Genomic DNA, 27,333 nt, shown 5'->3' with positions numbered 1-27,333 from the left:
TTTTATGATGATTACATCTGCAGAATAATGTATAAAGCAGGGTTGTTTTTCTTGGAAATACTTAGCATACAATAGAATTAACTCTCATTTATCCTCTTCTGAATTATTAGTGTGCATTAAGGAAATGCAAAGTAATTTTAATACTCTTTAATACTTTAATAATTCTCTTAAAAATAATTGTAAGGTAAAGTCTGATGCAAAATCATCATGAATTCCAAAAATAAATAGGATTTAGGGATTATTTGTTGATTTGGATTATTTTTTATTTCTATTTGCCTTCATTACCATGACTCTTTGACAACTGACTGTGGTAGATTTATCTCATTTTTCTAGCCAATACAAAAGATTGATGTGGAGCACTTTTGTTCTACCTTTGCTTTAAATCTTTGGAGTATGTGACAAAATAGGTTTGAATTCACCCTATTCATTTTTTAATGATTTTAAAAGTATTGAGGTGAATATAGAATGTTATAGTATGTAGTTGGGTTTTTTTAAGCTTTTTTTTTAAGGTTTTTGCAAGGCAAATGGAGTTAAGTGGCTTGCCCAAGGCCAAACAGCTAGGTAATTATTGTCTGAGGCCGATTTGAACTCGGTCCTCCTGACTCCAGGGCCAGTGCTCTACCCACTGTGCCACCTAGCTGCCCCTAAGCTTTTTTTAAAAGTAGTTATCCTTGTTGTTTTTAAACTTTAAATCAAGCCTCCCCCCCCATAGTTAAGAAGATCCCATCTGCTAATTTGCAGATGGATGGGCCCATCTGCAAATATGATGAGCTCATATGAACCATAACAAATAAATTTCCCATAGTGTATTCTCCCTTTCACAAATGAAATTCAAGCAAAAACAGCCTATACTATACTCCCTAATTTCTCAGTTGAGCCATTTAAATGACATTCCTCTCTCCAAGGTTACCAATGATTCCAATTATCTAAATACATTAGTTTTTTTCTCGGGTCTCATTCTTCTTGATCTGTTGACAGTGTTGGACTTTATTCCCATTCCCTTCTTCCTTTATACTTTCTCTGTTATGGATATTCATAACACTTGTTTTCTGGAGGTTTTTCCTGAATTTTTGACTGTTTATTCTCACTCTCCTTTACTGAATTGTCCATCCTGGTCCTGTCTCCTAAATCTGTGTGTGCTCCAGGGCTCTGTCCTGGATCATTTTCTTTCTTCCCTCTCTTCTCTCTTTTTCTCTTATCTTTCTCTCCTCATGGATTAAGTTATTATTCCTATGCAGATGGCTTCCACATCCACATATATCTAGCTTTCCTCTCTCTCTTGAGCCCCACTACTGCATCCCTGCCTCCATAATAGACATCTCCCCTGAATGTCTGACAGGTATCTCACACTCACCTTGTCCAAAAGGAACTTGCTTTGCCATTCCCCATAAGTCTACCCCTGTTCTGAACTCCCCCATTTTGTGAAGAGCACTACTACCCTCCCAGTTACCTAGGTTTGAGTTGTTGATTTTTCACGATCACTCACTCCTAATATACAATCAGATGCCAGTGCCAAATCTTGTAACTTCTACTTCCACAACATGGTTCATTTTCATTTTCTTCTCGCTATTCATAATAAAACCACCCTAATCAGAGCTCACAGCTCATTTCATTTGGACTATTGTCTCATCTCCTAATTGAATTCCTTGAATCTAGTCTCTCTAATCTTCACACAGCTGTCAAATTAATATTCCTATACACAGGTGATGCTTTTATTTCCTTTCTCAAGAAGCTTCAGTGACTTGTTATATCTTAGGATAAAATATAGATTCTTTTTTGTTTGGCATTTAAAACAATTCATAATTGGTTTTCAACCTCTATCTTTCCAGTCTGGTATAATTACTCAAACCCTTGATGTACTCTCCATTGCAGTCTCTGACTAGCTTATTGGTGTTCCTTTTACACAAAAGTCCTTCTCCCATCTCTGTCTCTTTGCCCAGGATATGTCTTTCATGCCTTTCAGTGTTAAGAGTAGAATCTCTGGCTCCATTCAGATTTCAACTCATGTTTTATTTCCTACATTGAGGACCTTTCCTGATCTTTCCCAGTTGTCATTCTTCCCTCTCTTCATACTCCTCTAGTACTTTGTATAAATGATTTATCTTTATAAATGTTGTTTTTTTATCCTTATATCACCAGTACATACCAATGAAGATTATTTGATAGCTTTTTTTTGAAATCAGTATTTGAATTCACAACCCTTTGATGATGTAGTAAATATATCCTAAAAGATCAGATGTAGAAAAAAGAAATAAATGACTAGCCCAGGATCACTCAGTAATTGTCAGAGACTGGGGTTTTCCCCAATATCTTCCCAACTCTCATGTCCAGCACTCTATCCATCATATTGCTACAATTGATATAAAATACGTTGGATAGGTGATGAGAGCCAGATTCTAAAGGCCATTATTTTCAGGCTTTAGAATTTGTATTTTATCCTATAAACAAGACACAGCCATGGAAGGTTTTTGAATGTAAGGGTGAGACAGACAGACAGACCTATGTTCAGGAATGAATAATTGATGCTGACTATTCAAATACTCCCTAATTCAAGTACCTATTATGTGCCAAATAACTGCTGGGTACTGGGGATACAATGTAAATAATGACATAATCCTTGACCCCAAATAAACTTAGGTTCTATCAGAGGAGACAGCCTGCATCTTTAAGTGTGTATAAGGTACAAAAACAGACACAGCATAACTGATTTTTTTTTTTAAAATATAATTTATTTATTTAGTATTTTAATTTTTCTGTTATATGTAAAAACAAATTTAAAGTTCATTGATAAAACTTCTCTCCCTCCTTTTTATACATGTAATTTTTACATGTAATTTGAAAAATTCTCTCCCTTCTTTCCTCCTCCCCTCCCCCATTGAGAAAGCAAGCAGTTTGATATAGGTTAGAAATATATAGCCATACAAAACATTTCCATAGTCATGTTTGAAAGACAAAATAGACACTCCCTTCCAAGGAAAAAAAGTATGCTTCAATCTGTATTCTGAAAACCCCCAACTCTTTATTCATCATAAGTCTTTCAGAATGGTCTAGAGTCATTGTATTACACAGTGTCTCTCTGGATGGGAAGGCACAAGCAGCTAACAGGAGAGGCCTCATATAAAAGATGATTCTTAAGTTTCCTGGAGACTCCAAGATGCAGAAGTGTGGATGCTTGGAAGGAAGGAGAGCATTACAGGCATGGGGACACTGAGTCAGGAGATGGGTTGATTGGGTGTGAGGAATGGCAAGTAGATCCCTATGACTGGACCCTAGCATGTGTAGAGGGAAGTAATATTTAAGGAGACTGAAAGAGCAAGATTGTAGAGAGTTTAAATGTCAAATTGTAGGAGTTTATATTTGATCCTAGGAATAAGAAAAAGTGAGGGAGGAAATATTTCATTTTAGGATAATCTCTTTAGTGGCTATATGGAGAATAGATTAGATTAAGGAGAGTCTTGAGGCAGGTTATCAGTTAGGAGAATATTTTAATAGTCCAGACAAAAGTTAAGTTGACTCAGTGAATGAAGAGAATAGGTCCATATAAGTGGGTTTGGAGGTAAAATGATCAATACAGGCAGGGCAACTAATTGGATATTAATTATGTGGGTGAGGGAAAAAAAGTCAAAGATGATTTTATCACCATGAACTTGAATGACAAGAAGGTGACGCCAACAGCTATACGAGAATTAAGAAAAGGAGTGGATTTAGGAGGGAAAAAATTAATTCCATATATTTTTTACATGTTGAGTTTTGGTATGCCTTTGGGATTGAAGATTATGATGTTTGTCCTTTGTTCTCAAAGAAAACCATGACATCAGGGGAGATGGTGCCATGACAAGCACATGAATTGGATTTGAGTGAGGGGGAGCTGTGCTAAGTCACCAGTCTCATTTTCTCCTACAGAACCATCTGGGTCCAGTGGTCAGATATGAGTCAGGATGGCTGGAGATGGCTCTGGATGGGGGGCAGTCAGGGAGACTTGCCCAAGGTCACAAAACTAATAAGTGTCAAGCGTCTGATTCAAACTCCTGTCCACCTGACTCCAAGGTCAGAGCTCTCTTTCCACTGTAACACCTAGTTGCCTTTAGGATTAGATTAGAACTGGCTGTATACATTTGGAATTATCTCTTTACCAATGACCCATAAATCTATTGGAGCAGATATAATCACTGACAAAGAGAATGAAGAAAAAGAAGAGTTAACAGGATAGAACTCTGGGGGTACCCTTAGGGTGTCCATGGTATGCCATGGAAGCAGGATATGGATAATCATCCAACAGTATATGGATCATACAAGTAGGAAGAGAAACAGTACAAAATAATGTCAGGATAGCCAAGGAAAGATAGAATATCTAGTAGAATAAACTTACCATTTCTTGGAGGTTTTGTTAACAACAAATACAAACCTAATAGATTGCATTATTTTTATTCTTTTTTGATATTCACAACTTCTAAAATTGACATTTTCTTTGCCTGCAGAAAAGGAGAGATCCAACTTTACATAATTTTAGATTATTTTCACAAAAGTATAAGGGATAGAAATCATCCCTACTATTTATTATAAAAAGTATAACAATGTTTCATCAAAACTGGAATTTTAAATTGAGTAAACATGTATTTTCTGAAAGTTCCTTGGAAATAAACCCTTAAAAGGGAAAGCAGAATGAGGGAGGGATACAGGGGAAATTTCAACAATGTTAAAAAAGATATTAATTTTTTTAAAAAATAAAAAACAATTCAGATTATTTTTAAATGACTGATGACTTTTAAGTCTTAATTCCATCAAATGTTAGTCAACAAATTTATTGAGCATTTAGATGATAAGGTCATAAAGATTTATAACTAGGAGATAAGAAATAATTTAGTTCATATGGCTCATTTTGTAAATGAAGTTTAAATTAGGTAACTTTCCCAAGATCATGTCAGTATTAAGTAGCAGAGCTGAAATTTGGACCTGGGTCTATATTACAGAATCATAAGATAGGAAACTACCTCAAAGCCCCACTAACTCAACCTGTACCACCTAAACAAGAATCTCCTCTGAAGTGTACAAACAAGGGCAACCTTAAACAAAATTGCGAAGTCATTGAAATTTGTCCTCATTCTTTCAGTGACTAATTCCCCTAATTTTCCTGGTTTCAGATTTACTCAGGGTCTTCCTTGTCACCCCATGCTGCTTCCTAGCTCTACAGCTAGATATTAATACTCCCTTTTCCCTTGTAAAGCTCCTATTTTCTCATCCATTCAGATAAGATTCTTTTCATTCTGAAGTGAAAACTACTCTGTTAAACAAATTATTGCTGGTGTTTTGAAGAAAATAGTTCAGGGCATTTAATAAATGCTTTTTAGATTAAATTAGATTGTATTGAGTTGTTTAGGACCAAGCTTTTCTTCCCAGATTATATTTGCATTTAACACTGACCTTCTGGAGATGATGTCTTTGCACTTGGGGTCTAATACAAAGTAACAATTGTGGTTATTCAGCACCAGGAGGAGTTTTAAATGCAAGATATTGTTCTGGTTATCTCACTTATATTTGAAACAAGAAACAAACTATGCTACTTTCCTTATGTCTTATAACATCATAGAATAAATATTGGATTGTTACTCTGGTATTTTTCACATTTTATAGAAATCTATAATCTTGGGGCGGCTAGGTGGTGGAGTGGATAAAGCACCGACCCTGGAGTCAGGAGTACCTGGGTTCAAATCCAGTCTCAGACACTTAATAATTACCTAGCTGTGTGGCCTTGGGCAAGCCACTTAACCCCATTTGCCTTGCAAAAACCTAAAAAAAAATCTATAATCTTTGCTATGGGAACATGAGACTAGCTTCATAGTTATACTACCATTGAAATGATTATTATGGTGTTGATATTTTCCCCCCTGAATTAATGTATTATTATCATATAATTGATCATATTGACTTTTTCCTTAGTCCTAATCAGCTGTTAAGATAACTGAGACAACCAGAGTGAATCTTCATGATCCAGTTATTTCTTTCTTTGAGTTTGACAGAGCTTGAAATGGAGTATTCAGAAGAGTGAGTACAGTAATGAAAGTTTCAAGGGATGCCAGCTTGAGGAGAAGAGCAGACTATTCATAAGTGACTCAATCAGTACACTGTAAGCCTTCATTGTGTTTGCTGGTTTATGAAAATTTATTGCCTGCAAAGATTCCTCCCAGGGAGGTCTTAATGCTGGCTATAGCAAAAGGTGAAAAATCCCATTTCAAAGGGTTGAACCCCCAAATTCCAGATATTCCCCAAATATAGTGGATATCATTTGGAACAAGAATATTACATATATATGACCTGTATACTAAAGATTATCCCTTTTCTCTTTCACTTTGGTATTGATATGAATCACATTTCACAATTGAGTAGATATCAAATGTCATCTCCTATTGCATTAGCTACTTTAAAAAAAGACTAAATTACTTTGGATTCAATTACAAAGAAGTTCTGAAAACTCTGACCTTTTTTGAATGTATCTTTGCTCTCATTAACCATAGTGAATATTTGTACATTTAGTGCCTATTGGCCACTCCAATCAGCTGTGGATGATTGTAGTAACTTGACTCCTGAGGTTCTTTTCACAGATACACTATCAGAACTAAAATTTACTAAGTCTTCCCTATATAGAAACTAAACATAAGAAGTTTACAGAATGCATCTTCAATGTATAGAAACTAAACAAACACTTCTAAAATGAAAAAAATTCACGTAGCATTTTAAAAATAATTATCAATTATTAAGTGTTCTACAGCCTTTGACTGGCTTCTGTCATATTGCAGGTAGTGTTTCCTAAACCAGTTTTGTGGTGGGCTCAAAAATATGTGGATTGAGGTTCTCTTTATCTCAGAACTCAGATTTCTAGTTTCTATTTCCTGGAACTGTACTGAATATTTTATGGATATTTTAGATTTCTTTGAGGAAATTTTGTGATTAAAACTTAGAACTTTTTACCCAGGATGTCATAATCTTTACAATTGAGCTGTAACCTCAGATTCTGATTTGGCATTACCAGGATATTAGATAATCAGAGTTCCTGTGTTATTCCTGTGTGTTTTGGGGTTGACTGTTATAGCCAGCAGTTAAGTTTTAAATCCTTGAGACCAGAGACTGTTTTTCTTTCTTTTTTTTTTAATTTATGTTTCTAGCACTTAACACAGTACCTAATACAGAGTAGCTCTTAAATATTTGTGAACAATCATTTATTTACCATAGTCTACTCTGGATGACACTATGCTGTGCTTGCTTGTGAGTCAATCATCTGTGCTGTGCTGGAACCCAATAACACTATGATATCATATACAACTCAATTAATGCAAAGAGTAGAGCTCTTTTAGACACCAGCAAAAAAAAAAAAAGAAATAAAAACCCACCCAGTGAGCATTTGGAATGGTTTTATGCAGGCTGAAAAGTCTACCAATAGATGTTAAAAGTGGTTTTTAAATCTGGTTTCCAATATATTTCAACTTACTTTTGGGGTGAATAATATACCTTTCAGAAGAAACTTTTTTATTATACTATTTTCATTCATAAGGAAGATAGAACCTGATATAACCTCATTCTGCAGATTGGATAGAAGGAAGATAGAATCAGATATTACCTTATTCTGCAGATTGAAAAAATAGGTCAAGAGGTTAAGTTGCATATTCAAGGTCACACAGACAATCTAATGACAGAGGCAATGTACCAAAGTAAAGGATGACCCATGCTTTTTACCCAATGACATTTCATAACTACAAAGCAAGTAAGGAATTGCAGCTTTAAATTCACATTGTTTAGATATCTAATCTTTTTTTGAGAGTCATAATGTCTTAAGAATAGCAAGTGGAGAACTGTACTCAAGTCTTTAAATTAAATCTTGCCTAAACCCAGAGATACTATTACATTCTTAAAGATCTCCTGAGAACACTATATCTTTATGTCTAGACAGTATGTTTGCTTAAATGTCTTTCGTTTAGTAGATACTTGATAAATGTTTAGCTGAATTGAATTAAGTTGAAATGATGCTTTTTACATTAAAAATTATGGAAGATACTTAAATAAACCTAGGCTTAAGGTCAAATGTGTTTACCTGTGTTAAAATACTACAGAGATATTTGTGTATATACAGACAGCTAGGTGATTCAGTGGATAAAGTGCCAGGCCTTGAATCAGAAAGGTTCATCTTCCTAAGTTCAAATTTGACCCCAGACAACTTAGTAACTGTGTGACCCTTGGCAAGTCACTTAACCCTGTTTGCCTTAGTTTCCTCAAGTGTAAAATGAGTCATAGAAGTACATGACAAATAACTCCAGTATCTTTGCCAAGAAAACCCCAAATGGAATCACTAAAGAGTCAGACACAACTGAACAACAACCATAGCAACAAATTTAATCTAGAAAATTTTCTTGATAATTGAGGTATCCTGTAATGTCCTCTAGTGAAAGTGAACATTTAAGAGTTGCTTTTGTCTTTACCATACTTATGCTAATGTTTTATATTTTAGTTTTCAAATCTTACAGCAAACCTGCAAGCTAATAAATTAAATTGCATTGCTCAGCGTTCCAGTGTGCATTCTAGGAATTAATCCAAAATGGTTTAGACTATTGCATGTTTCAGCACAACTGGCTTTGGTCATCTGCTATTGATATAGAAATTAAAGCACAGTGATGAAAGTGGTATGTTAAAATACATTATAAGATAAATGATTGAGATTTCAAAAAATTAATATAAATGCTTTTGATAAAAGTGGAATGGCAAATAATGAAAAGCAGACAGAAATGCAAAGAATTAAGTAAATCCTTGCAAACAGACCTTTCTTACCTTCTGAGGGGGAAATCTGATAACACAATCCATTGTAGTTCCCAAAATTTGTAGCACTGCAGGCAATTAATGATAATGTGAAAGAAATACACTAAGATTCTTTTTTTAAAAAAACAATCAACACATCGATTTTATATTCTTTTAGTGTTTTGTGTTGTCTCTGGGGTACTCAATCAGAGTTAGGAACCAGATGAATTCAACAGCAGAATTAATTAATTAATTAGCTTATTTATTTATTTGTTTGTTTGTTTATTTATTTATTTTTAGGTTTTTCCAGGCAGTGGGGTTAAGTGGCTTGCCCAAGGCCACACGGCTAGGTAATTATCAAGTGTCTGAGGTCGGATTTGAACCCAGGTACTCCTGACTCCAAGGCTGGTGCTCTATTCACTGCGCCACCTAGCCGCCCCAACAACAGAATTAATTACAGAAAAACCATTACGATAAGCTGAGGGAAGATGGAGAAACCAAGATACATAAAACACATTTTCTAACCTCAAGAATCTAGCAATCCATTGGGTAGGTATATCATGTAAACAAATAGCCATGAGACAGAATGAAGCATAAATACATAATAACCATGTAAAAATTAGTTTTCCCAGAAAGAGTGGAAATGGAAAGAAAAAGGCAAATGTGATAGAACTGGGAATTGCTTCCTCTAAGTATTATACATCTAACTTTGTTGCTGTCCTATCTCTGTAGTGGTGCTTTGAAGTTACAATAAGCCTCACACTCTTTAGACCTGAAGCCCAAATCAAAAGATTATAGACTTAAGCTAGAAGAAACCTTGGAGACTACCCAACTCAATCCTAACTTTTACAGATAAGGTAGAGAAGTGGTGACTTGCCCAAGTTCATATAGCTAGCATGGTCATGACTTGAACCCAGACCCACACACTATATTGGATCAAAAAGTCTTGGAATGCCTAGTTTTTTTCCCAAAACTCTTAGGTTAAAGCACTATATTCTACATTAGTCTTTTTCTGATATTTCCTTGCTACTACTGCTCTCCCTCCCAAAATCTTTGTTTTGTATTTATGCTTTTTTCTGACTGACTTTTTTTTTAAGACTTTTCAAGGCAACAGGGTTAAGTGGCTTGCCCAAGGCCACACAGCTAGGTAATTATTAAGTGTCTGAGGTCAGATTTGAACCCAGGTACTCCTGACTCCAGCTGGTACTCTATCCAATGCGCCACCTAGCCACCCCTGTATTTATGCTTTTTTAAAAAATTTTATTCATTTGCCTTTGGGACAGGAGACCTCATCTTACCAGTAGATATAAAAGAACCTGGACAGCCAAGATGAATCTTTCTTTCTTTTCCCCATCATCCCCCCCTCCAAATAAGACTCCATGCCTAACATATATATATATATATATATATATATATATATATGCACATATATACATGTACACACACAAACATACATACATACACACACATATACATCTCTATATGTCTCAATTGATAAATGATAAATACCTTCAAGATAGGAATGCTTTCTTTTTGTCTGTGGGTGTTAAGTGCCTAGCATTTGTTGATTTATTGATTTTTTTAAAAAACATTTTATTACCACTTCAATCTGTGATCCTTCTGTAGGGAAGAAGATATCATGCTTTTGCTTTTGATGTTAAAATTGTCCATTGTAAAAATAGTCATTTAGCAGATGTTAATTAGATGCCTATTTTGTATCAAGTGCTATGCTAGACCTTTAAATAAAGTTTAGATAAAGCAGACAATACCTTCCCTTCTGGAGCTTATAGCCCAGTAGGAGACACAAATAAATTTAATACACAATATTCAGTAAGTTCTCTAATGACTTGTAATAAAAAAATCTTATGTGGAGTTAAGAATACTGACTTAGAGGTAGAAAAGCAAAGGATACATTCAGCAGACAGAGGGTGATATTAACAATAGGCAGTGTTTATAAGACATTTTAAGGTGTATAAGTATTATTTTATTTTATCTACAACAAACCTAGGAGGTAGGTGCTATTTATTATCCCCAATTTATAGATGAAGAAACTGAGGCAGACAGAGCTAAGTGATTTTCTGAGGTTCATTAGTAAGTTTCTGAGCCTGGATTTTGAACTAAATCTTCCTAATTCTACAGCCAGCTTTCTATTCACCAGCTACCAATTTAAATGGGGCACAGAGTAGGTGAAGGGAAAAAAAATTAAAAGACTGGAATTAAACCATTTTCTCAGATTTTGGAAGGTCTTGAATGCCAGGCAAAATTCTTAAATTCAGTAAGTATTAGGGAGCCATTGAGGAATTTTGAGTGGAATAGCATGACTGGATCATTGCATAAAGGTTATTTTGAAGATTCTGTTAAAGCAAGAGTTCTAGGGGACAGCTATGTGGTGCAGTGAATAGAGCACTGGCTCTGGAGTCAGCAGGACCTCAATTTAAATCCAGACTCAGACACTTAATAATTGCCTAGCTGTGTGACCTTGGGCAAGTCACTCTTAACCCCACTGCCTTAAATAAAAATTAAAAAAAATAAATTAAAAAAAAGCAAGAGTTCTAAAACCTAAATTTGGGGTCCAATGACTTCCAAAGGTTTCATTCACAGATTTTTAGGAGGTTTTGATTGGGGAAAATTGCATCTTTATTTCAATATATTTGGTTTCCTTTTTAATCCCTATGTATTTTATTTTATGCATTTAACACTATTTTAAAAGATGACACTTTATCTTGAAGGAAGATGGAGATTCCAAGATGCAGAAATGTAGATGGGGAGGAAGGAGACCATTACAGGTATGAAGGATACCCAGTACAAAGCCAGTCTTTCAGTTTTACCAGATTGCCAAAAGGGGTCTGCCACATATATACACACACAGGGTAAGAAACTCTTTACAAAAGAGAAGAAAAGTTTAAACGGGAAGTCCTATTTAGAGTCCATTGTCTTGGAAGGCAAATAAAGAAGAGAAACAATTATGGTGGAACTTTCCCAAGACTAAATTCAGATGTTGTTCAGTCCTGTCCAACTTTTAATTACACCTTGGCCTTTCTCTCCTCCACTGTCTCTCAAAATCTGCCTAAGTTCATGTTCATTGTTTCCATGATGCTATCTATTCATCTTATCATCAGTTACCCCTTTTCTTTTGCCTTCAGCCATTCCCAATATCAGTTTCTTTTGCAATGAAACCTGTCTTCCCATTATGTGACTAAAGTATTTGTTTTAATATTTGACCTTCCATTGAATAGTCTGAATTGATTAAGTATCGACTGTTTTGATCTCCTTACTAGCCAAGAAAATCTCAAAAGTCTTCCATTTCACCAGAATTTGAAAGCATCCATTCTGCACTCAACTTTCCTTATAATCCAAATCTCACAGCCATACATTGCTATTGTAAAAATCATAGAGAGTTGTCATAGCTTCCTTCCAAGGAGCAAGTGTCATAATTTTGTGACTTTGTAGTTGATATTTGCAGTGATCTTTGAGCCCAAGAATATAAAATCTGACACTCCTTCCATTTCTTCTCCCTCTGTTTGCCAAGAAGTGATGGGACCAGTTGCCAAGATCTTAGTTTTTTTTTGGGGGGGGGGGGTAATGTTGTTTCTATCTAGCTTCTACACTTTCCTCTTTCTCCCTCATCAAAAGATGTCTTAATTCATCACTTTCTGCCATGAGAGTGGTATTATCTGCATATATGAGATTGTTAGACTTTTGATTCATCCAGCCTGATATTTTACATGGTATACTCTGCATATAACTTAAATAAGATGACAATATACAGCCTCATTGTACTCCTTTTTCAGTCTCAAACCAATTTATGTTCCGTGTTCAGTTCTGTTTCTTTTTGGCCTTCATACAGATTCTTAGGAGACAAGTGAGATGATCTGGTTCTCCTATCTCTTTGAGAACTTGCCACATTATGTTGTGATCCAGACAGTCTAAAGCTTTAGTGTAGTCAATGAAGCAGAAGTAGATGTTTTCTGCAAGTCCTTTGATTTCTCTGTGTTCCAGCAAATATTAGCAATTAGTCTCTAGTTTTTCCATCTCTTTGAAAACCAGCTTGCTCTTCCGATAATTCTCAGTTCACATATTGCTGAAGCCTAGCTTGAAGAATCTTAAACATTGTCTTACTGGTATGTGAAATGAGAGCAGTTGTTCAGTAATTTGAACATTGCCCTTCTTTAGCATTAGGACATAAAACCTGTTCCAGTCAAATGGCCGCTATTGAGTTTTCCAAATTTGCTGGTATATTGAGTACAGCACTTTAACAGCATCATCTTTTGGGGTTTAAAATAGTTCAATTGGAATTCTATCACCTCCTCTAGCCTTGTTGTTAGCATTGCTTCCTCAGGCCCATTTGACTTCATTCTCCATGCTGTCTGGCTCTAGATCAGTAACCACAAGATCTTGCTTATCAGTGAGATTAAGATTTTTCTTGTATAATTCTTTTGTGTACTTTTGCCACCTCTTTTTTATTTCTTCTGCTTCTGTTATATCCCTACCATTTTTTTTGTCTTTTATCAAGCCCATTTTTTTGCATAAAACTTTCCCTTGATATCTCTAATTTACTTAGCAATCTCTTATCTTTCCCCATTCTATTGTTCTCTTCTGTTTCTTTACATTGTTCTTTTAAGAAACCCTTCTTATCTCTCCTTGCTATTCTCTGGAATGCTACAGTCCTTGGGATATTTCCTTTCTCCTTTCCCTTTTGTTTTTCTTCTTCAGCAATTTTTAAAGCCTCATCAGATGACCATTTTTGCTTTCTCTTTTCTTTTTTCTTTGTGATTTTTTTGTGGTTGTTGCTACCTTCTGCACAATATTTTGAATCTCCATCCATGGTTCTTCAGATACTCTATGGACTAGATCTAATCCTTGAAACTATTCATTTCATTTCATATTCCTTCCTTTATGTAGTCTTTCCTAATCCCCCAGTTGTTAGTTCTCTCTCCAGATTACCTTGCATTTACTTCTTTGACTATTTGATATGTATCTTCTGATGACATGTAAGCTCCTTGAGAGCAAGGACTGTTTTTTTATATTTGTTTTTGTATTCCTGACTCCCAGTACAATACTTCATACAAATGATATGTGAATTGACCTGTTTCTCTTTGAAACCAAGAGAACAAACAACATATCAATAAATGAATTAAAAAACATTAAGCACCTGCTAAGCATGATGCTAAGTCCTTAGGAATACAAATAGAAAAAGTGAGATAGTTGCTGATCTCAGGGAACTTACCCTAATGGGATAAAGAACACATAAAAGAAAGCTTAGCAGCAAGGTGAAAAGAAAAGCCCAAGGATAGTTAGGATGCCTTGGTCAGATGAAGATGTCCAAGGATTTTCGGTGCTTAGAGGTAGAGCAGATGGTAAGGCCTGAGGATACTTCTCACTGGAAGGAATGTAGTTGATGATTTTCATTTTATCCAAGCTATGTAAATAGTCAAATGGCTTGGATAGGGTTTGAGATCTGTAGATCTTTAGCCTGTGGAGGGGCTAAAGGGAAGACTGAAGAGTGAATGCCAGCCATCACTTTCCTTGTTTTCCTGGGATTTTGGTAGCTTGGGCTGAAGGGGAGCAAGAAGAAGGAGGATCACCTTATGGTCACAGGTTTAGAACTTGAAAGTGCTTCAGAGATGGTCTGATCAAATCCCCCATTTTACAGAAAAGAACCTGCAACCCAGGCAAGAAAAGTGACTTGCTTGTGGTCATACAGATAATAATAAATGGCAGGAAGAGGGAATAATTGTTGGAGCAAGAGCTGAAAAATCAGGAGTCCAAGGTACAGGTGGAGGGAGTATCCAGGAACTTAAGGGGACTCACCACCAATGGCTTCATTCTTCTCAGCAAAATAGGGCACTCGGGCAATTCCTTTAAGTTTGCGAGAATAATCCATCTAGGGCAGGGATGAGTAATCTTTTTTTCTGCTGAGGATATTTTGATATTTATAACATTATTCACAAGCTTTATTTAGTCAAACATTTAATTCATTCCTAAAAATTTCCCAGAGTTATTGATGCCAGACTAGGATGGTGAGATGGTGAGCCCCACTCCTGATCTAGGGAGTAAATGAATTTTGGGGCTTCAACCATCTCACAAATTACAGCCCCAGGAAGTTTCTGTTTGCCCATGCTAGCTTAAGGAGTTGGTCAGCAAGAAAGCAGATAATTGCCTAAAAAAGGCAAACAAGCAGTGTGGCCTTGATCTTGGAAGTAGAGGCAAGAAAGCTGATATGTTTAAACTTTTTACAGCAACTGAATCACAGTTTAGCAAGAAGACATAGCTTTTCCACAAGAGTTAACTTTGGACTCTACCACCATCACAAATAGTAATACAAGATCACTTAAGCAAATATAAATTAAGGAGAATTTGGCAGGGACCTGCAGAATACCCATTGTGTTTGTTGTTTTTATCAGTAACAAATAACAACTACATATGTACAAAGTGACAAAATAGTCACTCCCACTAGCAGATTAAAAGAAAGTCCATTGTTGACCTGTCATGAAGAGTAGAAAGGTCTTCTGCCTTCCCTGAGCTTTGTATCCTAGAGTGAATGAGTAACTGCTGATCATCACCAACCTGGTGACCATCTGCCAAGCCTCTCTGTTCAAATGCATGGTTGATAAGAAATTCCTGACTGGGCTTAGTAATATTGTAAGTCCTTAGAAGATAATAAGTGCATTGAATTGGATCATTTAGATCTAAAAGGAGATTGTTAGGATGGCTCCAAGAAATGAAAGGTTTGCCATAAGTATAGGTGGGCATCTATATTCAAGAAACTCTTAGACTTGTTCTAAACACTTGAATGCATATTCACTACACTCTGCCTTTCCTTTTAAGAAAAATTTGCTCTGCTTGTTGAAGCCACAAAGGATGCCCAGCAACACCATTTTCTAGATTATCTCCTCCCTAGTCCCTTTTTTCCATTATAAAAGCATATTGTATAATTAGGTAAAATATATTTGTAAAACTTTTATTTGCTGGTCGATATTTTTGACAATTAAGAGATTCTGGGTCTTATATGATACATACACACACACACACATATGTATCTGTAACTAGTTACTCATTGGACATTTATTTGTATAAATGTAAATAAATGTCCAATAAGCAATTAATAATGTAGGACGAAGCTGACTCAGACTGGCTATATACACACATACTTATACAGTATACTATTTGTGTATATTTAGGATAATATTGCATATTATGTATAATAGATATACTATATATATATATGTGTGTGTATGTATGTATGTATGTATATAAAATAGTATGTGTATCCAGTCCTAATCAACTTCAGTCCTGCACTTTGTTACTGTTCAGTCATGTCCAACTCTAAATAACTCCCATGGACTTTGTCTATGGACTTTTCTTGGCAAAAATACCGAAATAGCTTTGCATTTCCTTCTCCGTTGTATCCCCATTTTACAGATGAAGAATTGTGACAAATAGGGGTTAAGTGGCTTGTCCAGGTTCACATAGCTGGTAAGTGTACAAAGGTGGATTTGACCTCAGTTCTTCCTGACTCCAGACCAAATCCTCTAAGCAATATGCCACCTAGTTGCCCCATATATAACTGGTTAGTGCTAAATGAGGGTATTTAGCTATTGGGACAACTAGGTGGCAGAGTGAATAGAGCACCAGCCCTGGAACCAGGAGGACCTGAGTTCAAATCTAACCTCAGACTCTTTGTATTGGCAGTTTATGCAACTAAAACGCACTCCCAAACAAATATTTTGCATATATTTGTGTTTATTCTCTTTCCATTGGCAGTGTTTTACGAGGTGGTTGTTGTTGTTATCCCCATTTCACAGATGAAAAAACAAACAAACTGAAACTGAGTGGTCAAGTGAGTTGGCCAGGGTTCTACAGTTAAGATGTCTGAAATGGGATTTGAGCTTAGGTCTTTCTGACTCCAAAGCTGGCGCTCCACTCCACAATCTAGTTTGTATGTGTGTGTGTGTGTACCATATGTATATTTGCACATATACATTATATACTATAAAAATAGTTTAAAATACAATATATATGTATGATATATGCAATGTGAAAAACTAGAATAGTATAGTGAATAGATATTTGTCCAAAAGTAGAAAATGAAGATATTACACCAAGTAAAAATCTGAAAATCCCAAAGTGGAAATGAAATAGGAATGAGAGCACTCAAGAAGAAAGGATAAAGGATTGAGATGAAAAATTAAGTTTCCTTACCCCCTATTTACTGCTATTTCAGGAAGTAGTTGAACAGGCTTTGAAGACATGTCCTCTAGAAAACCCAATCAACATTCGTGAGGAGGCCTAAGACACTCATATAACCCTATCTAGAATTACCTGTCAAAGGAATGTGTATCCTTAGGGCATCCATTAAAAATAGAACCTAGAACACATAGGTGTGTTTATGCTGTTCTTTCCATCAGAAAAGGAAGTGCAGTATCTTGCAATAAATTTCTTAAAGGTAGGAAGGACTAATCACTCTTCTCATTTTGGTATTGCTTCATATAGGTTTTGCTTTCCCCTCACATGCTATGAATTAGATTCTAGCAACCTACACAATAAGAAACAAAGGGAAGTGATCCTGAGAACTAATTCTGATCAATAAAGAGCAATCAGTTGCTAAAGTAATTAAAAAATAAAAGCTAAATTTTATATGGCACTTTAAGATTTGAAAAGCACTTTCCAAAAGTAATCTGATTTGTTCCTCTCAAAAATCTTGTGCAATGGATGATATTATTATTATTCCCCTTTTACAACTGAGGAAACTGAGCTGAAGAAAAATTATGACAACAGTGGTTACTTTGGGGAACTTTTTAGACAAGGAAAGCAAAATTTCATATATATATATATATATATATGTATATATATTTATATTTGAGTGAGTATATTTCAAAGGGCTTGGAGAAAAGAATAGGTAATGTCTAGCATCCTAAAATTTTACAAGGAATGTCATCTTTAAGAGGGGTTAGAAACTCTCATGAATGAAATTTCAAAGACAAACACAATTGAGTTCAAAGAAGAAAAAAAGAAGGTTGGCAAGCTGTCTAAAGAGAGACTTATTGACCAAGTTAGATTCAAAAGGACATGTATTGAAAGGGACACAAGAATAGGTAATGGAATATGAATACAAAAGAGGGGTATGTCCCATAAGAATTGTCAGAAACACTAAAATTAAGAATGAGCTGAGTCTAGGGATGAATGTTAAGGATAATTAAATGAGCTTTTTCTTTATTAGCTATGTTAGGGAGAAGAGAGGTCAGAGTAGAGATAGGGCCACTGATTGAGATGGATAGGATGATGATAATAGGTGAAATCAGAACTACTCAGCTTTTATTTTACTTTTATTTTTTCACCAAGGAGAGTGAGCTTCAGACCAGGAAGAATAGAACAGGCAAAAAAAAATTTTTACCAGGGAGTTGAGTTCAACTCACCAGGGTCAGACAAACTAGATCTCAGGGTACTTATGTTATCTATGAAGAATGAAAGTAGTGTGACAACACCAGCAGTACCCAAATATTGTCAGTGGTTTCAAAAAAGGAAAGATATTAGAACCTTCATACCAGGAAATATTCTAGAGCATACTGTTAAAGGAGTGGTTTATAAGCATTTTCTAAAAATAGGCAGTTATTAGAAAGAACTAGATGGTACAGTAGATAAGAGTATTGGGCCTGGAGTCAGGAAGACTCATCTTCCTGAGTTCAAATCCAGCCTCAGATACTTATTAGACGTGTGACCTGGGTAAGTCATTTAACCCAGTTTGCCTCAGTTTCCTCATCTATAAAATGAATTTGAAAAGGAAATGATAAGCTACATAAGTATCTTTGCCAAGAAAACCCCAAATGAAGTCACAAAGAGTTGAACACAACTGAAAAAATGACTCAATACAATTATGGCTTCATCCAGAATAGGTTGATTCTTCTTTCCTTTTTTGAGAAAAATGCTAGATCAAGAGACTTCCATGCTAAACCTATAGTTTCAGTAAAGCTTTTGATAAAGTTTATAATGCTTCTTTTGGATATATGATGAGACATGGGATTTCAGCAGAATATTTGACATGATCTTTCATGTTGTCCTTGTGGATAAGAGAAAGATATGAGATGGATATTAGTACACTTTGGTAAATATGGAAGTGATCAAATGACAGAATCCAAAGTATAATTATACATTAATTAATTAGTACCAGCTTGGACTCTAGTGGAGTATCCCAATAAACTATACTCTTGGGTATGTGCTGTTTGATAATTTTATTGTGAATATTGGCATTGATGGGTGAAGGCATTGATGACATGCCATCAAATTTGTAAATGACACAAAACTGGAATAGATTGCTGACATGGATGATAGAGGCTTTAATGATGGGCCGAATCTAATATGAAATTTCATGGGGTTAGATATTGATTAAAAATTAACATCACAGCAGGTGGTGAGAATAAGATCTGGGAGTTTTCGTGAACTGCAATGTTTGCACATACCAGAAGTGTGACTGTACAACCCCCCCTAAGCCAAGGGTCCATTAAGAGAAACATGACATCCAGAATGAGAGAATAATCTAGCTGTGCCCTATTCTAGTTACATTGCAAATTATGAAGGACATTCGTAAGTCATGTCCAAAAGAGCATATCACCAAAAACTATGCTACATAAGGATGTCTATCCTTGATATTAGAATAATTAATAGGGGTATAAGAACTGTGTTCAAAAATTTAAGAATTCCATCTTGTTTTGCTTAACCTCAGAGAGCAGAACTAAAAGAAAGGGTTAAATATTTCAGAAAAGTAGAATTAGGCCTAATAAAAGAAAAAATAACCAAAATTAGAGCTGTACAGTAGTGGAATGTTCTTCCTATAGTGGTGGGGAGTTCCTTTTCACTTACAGAGGTCTTCAGGCAGAGGTTAGATGACTACTTATTGGGATAAGTAGAATTCTTATTCATCTATTAGTTAAATTCTCAGCAAGCACTGTGCTAAGCAGCAGGAAGAATGAATGGATGTATGAATGAATGAGTGAATGAATGAATGAGTAAGTGAAAAGATTCAATCTGAGATTCAATGATTCTGATTATGGATAAAAGACAGATTATTTTCTATTGGGGTCATCAGGCCAAGCTACATAGAGCAGGGAAGACTTGCACTGTGTGCCTGAAGAAATGAATGAGATTTCAATAGGCAGAGAAGACAAAAATTTCCAGTTTATGGGAAACAAAATAAGGAAAGGGAAAAATAAAGTTAGTTTAGTGGAACAATAAATAGACCAGTTTAGTGAAACTGAAAAGTTCTGTAGAGAAGTATTGGGAAATAAGTGGAAAGTTGCAGGAAGATGCCAGACATAAGATTTTTATACTTTCCCTTTTATGTAATAGACTGAAGTTTTATGAACAGGGGATTAATATTATGAAAGTGATATCTTACAAAGCTTAATCTTCTGGCAGTGTATAGAAAAGATTAGAAGGGGCAAGATAATATAGGAAGAGGTTTTTTTCCTTTTTAGAAAGAGATTTTCCAAAATATTTGAGAGGTTGTTGCACTACTTCAGTTATAAAGTAGCAAGGACCTAATGACATTGGACTTGTAAAGATATAGATGGATGTGACAGACATTGGAAAGCAAAAATAGACAGGACCTGGTAGACTAAATGCCACCTATTTGACTTTTCCTCATTCTCCTCTTGGATCTTCATCCAGATCATGTTTTTTGTCATATAGTGAGTTTTTGTCCCCCAAACTGGGGATTTGGATTTATCAAATACTACATTCTATGGTCATTTAATACTATGTCTTGTGTACCTAATATATCTACCACTCTATTTCTTAGCCAGTACCAGATAGTTTTGATGATTACAGCTTTGTAGAACAGTTTAATTTCTGGTATGACTAGGCCCCTACATTTTTTTTCTTAATTCCCTTGATATTCTTAGCATTTTTGTTCTTCTATAAGTTGTTATTATTTTTCTAGTTTTATAAAATAGCTTTTTGGTAGTTTGATTGGTGTTGTATTAAATAAATTAATTTTGGTAGAATTGTAATTTTTATTATTTTTATTTGATCTTCCCATGAGCAGTTGATATTTTACTAGTTGTTTAAATCTGACTTTATTTGTGTGATAAGTGTTTAGTAATTGTGTTCACCAGTTCTTTGGCAGGTAGGCTTCTAATTATTTTATGTTTTCTACATTTATTTTAAATGGAATTTTTCCTATCAGATGCTGCTAGACATTGTTGCAATATATAGAAATGTTGATGATTGCTGCAGATTGATTTTATATCTTGCAACTTTGCTAAAATTGATAATTATTTCAACTAGTGTTTTAGTTGATTCCCTAGGATTCTCTAAGTGTACCATCATGTTATCTACAATGAGTGATAGTTTTGTTTCCTCATTACTTATTCTAATCCTTCAATTTCTTTTTCTTATTGGTATAGCTAACATTTCTAATACAATATTAAACAATGGGGTGATAATGGGCATCTTTGTTTCACCCCTAATGTTATTGGGAAAGCTTCTAGCTTATCTTATTATTATTATTACGGATAATCTTATTATGGTTTCAAATATATGTACTAATAATTTTAATGAAAATTCCATTTATTTTTATGATTTTCAGTGTTTTTATAATAGGAATGAGTGTTATATTTTGTTAAAAGCATTTTCTACATCTATTGAGATAATCATATGATTTTTGTTTTTTGTTCTTGATATGTTTACAGAATTCCTAATATTGAATCAGTCTTTCATTCAAGGTATAACTCCCATCTAGTCATAGTATATGATCTTTGTGGTATATTGCTGTAATCTCCTTGCTTGTATTTTATTGAAAACAGGTATCAGCATCATATTTGTGTCATGAAAGGAATTTGGAATTGTCTTCATCAATTTCAATGCATTCTTTTTTTTTTTTAATTTTTGCAAGGCAATGAGGTTAAGTGACTCGCCCAAGGCCACACAGCTAGGTAATTATTATTAAGTGTCTGAGACTGGATTTGAACTCAGGTACTGCTGACTCCAGGGCCAGTGCTGTATCCACTGTGCCACCTAGCTGTCCCTTCAATGTATTCTTTTTAAAGCACTTTTTGTGCCCCCTACACAGTAAACTCCAGTGCTTGCCTGTCTCCTTTAGGATCAAATATAAAATCCTGTTTATTGGGCATTCACAGCAGCTCATAACATTCCTTCCTCTTCTACTTTTCCAATCATCTTACACCTTATACCCCTCCCCATCTCCAAATATTCTATGATCCACAAGCAAGACCCTCAGATTCTAAAACTGGCTACCTTCTGATTCCTGGAATTCTCCCCGTCCTCAACTTTTCCCTACTAGCTTCTCTGACTTCCTCCAAGTCCCAGGTACAGGCAGCCTTTCCCAGTATCTTTATTTGTAGTGCTTTCTTTTCTTTCAGCTTGTTTGTTTATAGCTATTTGTAAATTCTCTCCCCCATTATATTGTGAGGACAGGGACGTTATTTTACCTGTCTTTTTATCCCCAGTCCCCCAAAAAACTGACTTACACAAAGTAGCAATTTAAAAAAATTTTATTAACTGAATATCATTTTGTTAAAAGCCTTTTCTACATCTATTGAGATAATCATATGATTTTTGTTTAATTTGTTATTGTTATATTGACAGAATTCCTAATATTGAATTAGTCTTTCATTCCTAGTATAACTCCTGCCTGGTCATGGTGTATGATCTTTGTGATATATTTCTGTAATCTCCTTGCTTGTGTTTTATCACATGAAAAAAAAAGAATAAGTCAAAAGTGACTGAGGTTTAATCCCATATTCTTTAAATTAAGTTATTAAATCATGCCCATTGACAAAATTGGGGAAGTTGGAAGCAGTAACTAGTTTTGTAGATGACTGGTTTTTCTCCTACTAGAAAGTGTTTTAAGAAGATCTTTTCAGAGTCTCCTGTTTGCTGGTGCATCATATTGATTTTCCTGCTTATCTGTTCATATGCTTAACCTTTTGCTTTGCTTTTAGTCTCTTGTTACTTTATGCTCCTTAACTTTGTCATGTGTTCTGAATTTCAGATTCACTACTTTTGATGTGACCTATGATATAAGTAGCCAAGTAGGAAGAAAGAAAATGCTGTTATTTCTGGCAGCCTACATGACCTGTGAGTAATTCTTTTCTTCTTTCTTTTCCTCTCTTCTCTTCTCTTCTCTTCTCTTCTCTTCTCTTCTCTTCTCTTCTCTTCTCTTCTCTTCTCTTCTCTTCTCTTCTCTTCTCTTCTCTTCTCTCCTCTTCTCTTCTCTTCTCTCTCTCTTTCTCCTGCTGTCCTACCCTCTCTTTTTCTTTCTTTGCTGAGTGGTTTGCTTTGCTTTTCAGAGATAAAAAGATATTTCTATTAACTTGTCCTATATGATATTTGATGTTCTGAAGTATGCATGCAATTCTCTCCATATTATGATAAATGGATATCCACATTCATCCAAGGATACTTTGTTTCTTAGAAGCAATTGAACCAGATAATCTACTTTTTAAAAATTAACTTATTCCACAAACATTTCTTAAATGTTTACTGTGTACTATCCTCTAGGAATATAATAACAAAAAAACAACAATGCTAGACTTAAAAAATTTACATTCTACTATTGTAGAGGGAAGGAGAAAGAATTATAATATGTACACAAATAAGTAAATATACAAAACGTGCAAAATAAATGTGAAGTAATTTCTGGAGTGATGATACTAATTGAGAGAATTAGGAAGATCCTTTGTAGGTGTTGGCATTTTAAGCTGTCTTTATAAAAATTTTTATTTATTTAAGGCAATGGGGTTAAGTGACTTGCCCAAGGTCACACAGCTAGGCAATTATTAAGTGTCTGAGGTAGGATTTCAATTCAGGTCCTCCTGACTCCAGGGCTGGTGCTCTTTCTACTACACCACCTAGTTGCCCCCTTAAGCTAAGTCTTAAAAAGAGTTGGATTCCAGGAAGTCTAGGAAGAGAGACTTCTGAAGTCCCATATGTTATGAAAGTCAAGAAATCCTGACTTGGAGAGGAAATATGATACAAGTATGGTATGATCAAATGCTTATTTTTCATTTGGCAGTGTATTTTTCATGCAAAGCATAAAAGATTCACCTCTTGAGGCAGCTAGGTGGCACAGTGGATAGATTACCGGCCCTGGAGTCAGGAGGACCTGAGTTCAAATCTGGCCTCAGACACTTAATAATTACCTAGCTGTGTGACCTTGGGCAAATCACTTAACCCCATTGCCTTGCAAAAACCTAAAAAAAAATTCATCTCTTGAGTAGTCTATAAAAAGGAGATTGAAGTCACTGATTCCAAGATAATTTCTTAATGTTCCCCAAAGTCTGTATTATGCAATAAAAGAAAATATAATAAAAACAACCCAATTGCATTGTTCTTCCACAGTTGAAAGCCATTCCAAGACAGTGTAGTGACTTTCCTCCCTAGCACCTCACATGTCTCCCTCCTCTTTACTTTTTTAAAAGCAGGAAAGAACTCAATAGTAGCTTATTTCTTTGAAGTTTCAACCAGTTTATTCTATGCAGAAGGAATTTGCATTTTAAACCTTACTCTGAAATTATAGAACAAATTACATTGTTCCTATTAAAGGGATTTGAAGCATCAGTAAGCATATGAGGGAAATATTTGGGAGTAAGAATAATTTCCTAATTCTTCTTAAATTCTGCTACCACTATTCCTCTTAAGGTTCTGAAGATAAGCTGACCTAGTCACTAAAGGTTAGAAGACTGGGTCATAAGGACAGAATGGTTTTAAAGAGGCAACATGAGGTATATATATACATATGTATAGACAAATGAACTCTGAATTTAGAACCAGAGGATGTGATTTTTTAAATCTTGGATCTGGTACTTAAACAGCCTGTTTAACCTTGGAGAAAGGGCTAGGTGATACAGTAGAGTCCCAGATTTGGAGTGGGGATGACTCTTCTTCCTGAGTTCACATCCAACCTTGTACATTAGCTGGGTGACTGACCCTGGGCAAGTCACATAACTGTTTTCTTCATTTCCTCCTCTAAAATGATCTGGAGAAGGAAATTGCAAACCTACTCCAGTGTCTTTGTCAAGAAAACTGAAATGGGATCACAAAGAGTGGGACACAACTGAATAACAACAAACTTTTAGAGAAGTCTCTTAACCTTTGGGACTTCATTTTCCTAAATGATATGTAAGGACTCTTGAAATCTCTAAGTCTAGTAATCTATGATCCTCTCTAGACTCTCACCTTTACTTTCCCTGGAAAGAAGAGCCACATGTGACTTCAGCATCTTGAAATCTTATTGTTAGAAGTTCATTGGGGTAGAGGACCACCTTCCCTACTGTCTTCCCTGGTACCACATTAATGCATTCCCCTCATCCACAACATTCACACACGTGTTATTAAACCAGTCAGTTCATCCATAGCTTGAAATTCTCCTAAAGCAAATCTCTTGAAACAATAGAAGAGGTTAACTGACCATACTATCTACTATCAACTCATTCCCATTAGATGAGTTGAGTGGACAGATCAAAGTATTAGACAAAAGAGTATGGTACCTTAATCCTGGGCCATTGTGAAGAGAAGATAATGCAGGATGATTGTGCACAAACCAGCTGCTTAGATCTTTTTCTTTGAAAGTAAGAATATTAATATTTATATGAATGACCAAGATAAACATTAAATTGGAGTTATTGATGAAAGCTTTAAAATGAGATCAGTAAGAATTGTTAGTATGAAAAGCTTAGTAACTGCCATTTAAGTAAAGCTACTTTCCAATTCCTTGTTTTCATGCAGCCCAATAATGATTATATTTATTGTTAAATATATACCTGATTGTCAGTTCAATTGATTGTTATCCTTCGTAATCGAAAAAGACTATAACATCTAGTGAATGATGACAAGATATATACATTATGTTGATTAAAGTGAGGGAAATGTTGTGCTAAGACATCTTTTCCCTGCCTCTTTCAGAATTGTTTTAACTCAGTGGTCTGATAGTATAGGAAATAGGACCTCTGGTGTTGATCTGGATGCAATGAGAGACTTGACCTTTTACATGTCATGAAGATACTACAACATTACAGTATTATAAGGCAGAGCATCAGGATGATATTTTTATGCCAACAAACTTTTTCAATCACCATACAAGAATGCTGTACAGTCTGACACTGCCCCACCTTTCTACTAAGGTTTGCTGCTATGCATCCTGTGGACTTACTCTGTACTTAACTTTCACCATATCTTTGCCTCCATATGTCTAAGTCATCCACTATCTCCTGGTCATTGCTTGTTATCTTGACTTTTGTCCTGCCACTGGACTTGAGTGACTCTGGAAGAGAGTGATGCTGAGAATTTTTATGCTTCTCTTCCTCACTTAAATTCAATTCACACCCAAGTCAAATCTTAGCCCCATGATGTCTTTGATCTTCTTTCAAACAAAGGATAAAGAATAGCAAGGCAGATAGGTGGCACTGAGGATAGAGCACTGACCTTGAAGTCAGGGGGAAGGAGTTCAAACCCAGCCTCAGATACTTGACATTCACTAGCTATGTGACCTTGGGAAAGTCACATAACCCTGATTACCTCGCATCCAGGGTCATCTCCAGCCATCCTAATTCATATCTGGCCACTGGACCTAGATGGTTCTACATGAGAAAAGTGAGGCTGGTGACTTAGCACAGCATTCCCTCATTCAAATCCCTATTCACATGCTTGTCACGGCATCACCTCCCTTGGTCTTGTTCAAAAATGAAAGACAAACATCATCAAAGAACAAGAACCCTGTGTCTAGAATACCCATCTTTTCCCATCTTTGCTTGTTGAAGTCCTTTCTAGCCTTCAAGATATAAAACACATGTCATCTCCTGCATGATCTTTTCCTGAACTTCTCAATTGGATGTTTCTATAGAAGCAGAAATTTAGAACTGGAAAGAACCTTATAAGTCATCTAATCGAAACTTTATTTTTATTGGTGAGAAAATCGAAACTCAGAGAGACTAAATGACTTATCTAGTCTCATACAGCTAGTAAATGTTAGGAGAAAAATTTGAACACAGATCTTTCTAGCTTGATTCAGCACTCAATCCACTCTGCCATGTTACCTTTCCTTTCTTCCTTCTTCAGGAGTAGTTACACATTTCTCCTAACAGGTTTTCTTATTTATATTTTTGTTTTCTTCCCCTATTAGAATATAATATCCAGAGGGCAGGAGATATCTTGCTTTGGTATTTATATCTTCAGTGCTCAGCACACAGTAAGCATTTAATAAACACTTTTCATTTCAGTCTAATCTTTATACCAAAATCACATTATCTCAAAGTTGGAAAAAACCCTGTAGCCCATCAAGCTTAACTCATCAAAGAATAAGAATCTTTAAAACACCCAACTAGTGGTCATCCAAACATTCTATTTAGCGGAAACCCACTGCCTTGTAGATGGTCTATTCTATGTTGAGATAGTTATAATTGTTTGGAAGTCTTTTTCTACATCAAGCTTAAATTTCCTACTTTGCCATTTCCACCCATCGTAGATCAAGCAGTACAGGGCTAGTCTCTCTTTTAAATGGAAGGAATTCAGACACTTGAAGATGATCATTTTAACCCT

At 35.3% G+C, this 27,333-nt stretch overlaps 1 protein-coding gene across 8 annotated transcripts in view; it reads left to right on the top strand.

Annotated features, from left to right (window-relative positions):
• Positions 1-27,333, top strand: part of NMNAT3 (nicotinamide nucleotide adenylyltransferase 3) — a 208,491-nt gene that overhangs the window by 24,938 nt on the left and 156,220 nt on the right. For 7 of the 8 annotated variants that reach the window (XR_012474120.1, XM_074214891.1, XM_074214890.1 and 4 more), the window contains exon 2: positions 22,790-22,875. The exons of the other annotated variant lie outside the window; for it this stretch is intronic. The gene's annotated coding sequence lies outside the window, so the exon portion shown is untranslated. The remainder of the gene's footprint in view (positions 1-22,789; positions 22,876-27,333) is intronic. 8 annotated transcript variants of the gene reach the window in all.

The sequence above is a fragment of the Macrotis lagotis genome, chromosome 1, assembly GCF_037893015.1.
Source record: "Macrotis lagotis isolate mMagLag1 chromosome 1, bilby.v1.9.chrom.fasta, whole genome shotgun sequence".
NCBI lineage: Eukaryota > Metazoa > Chordata > Mammalia > Peramelemorphia > Peramelidae > Macrotis > Macrotis lagotis.
Note: the sequence above shows the minus strand (reverse complement) of the source record. Positions and strands in the feature narration are given on the sequence as shown.